Consider the following 3,222-nt stretch of genomic DNA (forward strand, 5'->3'; position numbering starts at 1 on the left):
ACGATATCATTGCCTGAAAATAGGTGCTGAAAGTTGGTTATGAATTATGCTATGAATAGTTATTTCATCCCTGCGGTTGTGCATTCCCACTGGGTTTCCAGAAGCACACTGCAATTCTGAAGCCTCGAAATAAAGTTTTTAACCTGGCGATGGAAATAAACATCACACGGCTGGCACACAGGTGTACAGTTTGACGGTATCACTTTTATTGTGCACGTCAGCTGACCTTCGCCATCTATAAACATTGTCTCATATATTGTAGTATTAATATGTCCACTCCAGGAGTCCAATATTAGACAAAACTTGTTATCAGAAACGTATGGTTTTAAAACATTCTCAAGAAATGTTGTGTAAATCGCATTCGTCAGTTTCCCGGTTTTGGAGCAGGTAATGTAAACATTTTTCAACGACTCGGTTAAACGATTGACCTCTTCTATAACCCGAGGACCAAATGTAACATTCGTTTCTTGTAAACACAGGAAAACCTTAGGCAACACTTTTGCAGAGGCTGTGATGGCATATTGCGCGGTGTATGAATGTGTTAGTTTGTTTTTACTACCAACTGCAATAAGGGTTCGTTTTTCTCCCTTATGCGATAACGTGCGTCGAATGTTCACCCGAAACTTGCATCCTGTTTGATCCGTGTTGATCACGTAATCACGATTAAAACCGGTCATATGTGACGCCGTTTGCGTGCTGAAAAGAGCCGCCACTTTCTGTATATCTTCTATATTTTGTACCTTCTTATGAGAGACGTATTTAGTGACGTGCCGTTGACGAATTTTATACTCCGATATGAAATTTCTTGCCCAAGATAATGATGCAGCAAACGTAAAATCCTTGTTGGCCGTATACTGAAGCGCTGCACCTGCAGCCCACTCCTGAAGTATTCTCGTTGTTACATTCTCGTTACGACAACGAGATTCGACATATCGGTTGTAGTTCCACTTATTTATCGCTGCTATTTATCGTATCTTGTCCCTCCTTTAACGATGTCAGTTTCCCACAATTTCAAGTCCTTCTTCCTTTTCAGGGCTGTTGTTGCTCCATTGTTTTGCAGCGTTTGTATGTTCCAATTTGGATGATTCCTGGCTGGCGCTACAGCCTTTACTTTTACTTCAAGGGGTACAGCGCCGTAGTTCAATAGTTTAGTATCCCGTTCGTAATACTCATCGGGAACAGATGAAGCACATATTCCCAGTGACGTGGAGATTTCCAAAGTGTTATGACCATTTTGCGATTCACTAGTCGGGATATCTTCCACTGAATCACCTTCTGCTTCGTCTTCATGGTATAATACTTGTATCAACAAAAGTCATTTCGTTCGTCAGCTCCAAAAATCGCTCGACGATAGGCGCTCCTATCAATCTGGAACGCCAAGAAACAGAACTGCCTGCTTCCGGTAGTGAATTGATAATGCATCTGTCTTGAAACACTTTCACAAACCAAAACACAGCGTCGGTAACTTCCCGCTTGCCAGCGTCTGTGACAGGCTCCCAATTATATATTACAGCGCTAGTCGAAAGGTGTACATCCTCCATTATTCAGATTATGCACCTAAAAAATATGACACAACAAACAATAACTAGTTACTACGGCATAAACAGACGAGCTAATTACTACATACTACATACAGTACTCGTCATATATAACATACGGAAGAATACTGTATTCATTCACAAAACGTATTTCATTCGGCTCATTAACCATGAAAAAATCACTACATGTATCCGCGAGGTTGGCGGCAGCCTAATGACGGAAAACCACTCTTTACGATTGACTTCTGTAAGGCTCGTGCTGGACACCTTTACTCTTCCAGCTTCACAACTATGATATGACGAAGAGGCAACCGGGACAACAACTCTCCCCGCGTCCATTCTCTCCCGAGCCTCGCTGTAAACAAGCGTCGCGCGACTGGCTATCTGTGATCCCTCGTGAGGAATTCGCAGCACTCTTATTCGGAGTTGTTTTCATGTGACATGTCTTGTAAGTTTAATACTTTACTAACTCACGGAGTTTGGGAAATTAGTTTGCCTATCTTATTATTATCGTTCCTTATTGATTTACTTACTTTATTACCCTTCCTATCCCTATCAATTGAGATATGGAAAAATACAATCGAAAAGTATAACATCCGCGAGGTTTCTACGAGATTCGAGCCCGGGTTCTGCGTTTCCCAACCAGTTACCTTGGCCGTTGCGCTAGCGGCGATGTCGGCGAAAAGAGTTTACCACGTGTGTAGAGAAGCAGCAGTTGTAAAAGTTTCTTTCCTCGATTTCTGGAAAAGTTTGCGTTTGCGGACCCCATATCTGCTGATGAAAAATGCTCTATTTACAATTACCTATCGATCCCTCCAATGTCGAGTCGATTGTTCGTCATAACCTTTAGGGGTGATTTTCTCAAAATTGCGGGGGAGTTGACTCAAAATATCTTAGAGTCCTTCGGTTTAGGTTGTACACAAGTGACATGCCAAATTTGAGCCGAATCGGTTGGCCGTGTCTGAGGCCTTCCCCTTGTAAGACAAAGTTAACTTCTTTCAACGAAACTCTGATCGATCGTTGTAAGGAGAAAAAAGTTTTAGCGTTGAATAGTCTTGTGATATACACTTTCGGGATGTCACCAAGCTAAATTTTTCACTGTAATCTGTCATACAGCGGTGCGAAATATAATGAGACGGATAATACGAGGTCTTTCAGGAGCGCTAGTCATGCAAGATTCGCAGGAGAGTTTCTATGGAGTTTGGAAGGTAGGAGACGAGGTACAAGCGGTACTATTGTCCGGTGAGTGTTTGAACACAAGTTTCCAGGTGTTCGAATTCAGAGTCGTGGCGCAATTCACGAATCAATTAATAAATTTCGTGAAACGTGAACTGTTCATGACAAGACGAGTAAACGACAATGTACAGTGCTGAAAGAAGTTCATCTCGATGACATTGCACACCGCCTTCGAAAATCCCATAAAATTTCTCTTAGACGTCATTCACAGCTAACCAAATTTCTTGCGCTTCTGTACAAAGTGCTGCTAAGTTACTTGGGCTAAGGCACTGTAAAGTAATAGTAGTGCAAGAACTTAAACCTGGAGATCCCCCGCAGATGTCAGGTTTTGTGAATGGGTTTTGAAACAAGTACATGATGGTAAAATGCATCCTAACCTCATTCTGTTTTCAAACGAAGCTTGGTTCCATTTACACGGGTATGTTAATTCCCAAAGCTGTCGACACTG

The sequence above is a fragment of the Schistocerca cancellata genome, chromosome 4 (assembly GCF_023864275.1).
Source record: "Schistocerca cancellata isolate TAMUIC-IGC-003103 chromosome 4, iqSchCanc2.1, whole genome shotgun sequence".
NCBI classification, from domain to species: Eukaryota; Metazoa; Arthropoda; class Insecta; order Orthoptera; family Acrididae; genus Schistocerca; species Schistocerca cancellata.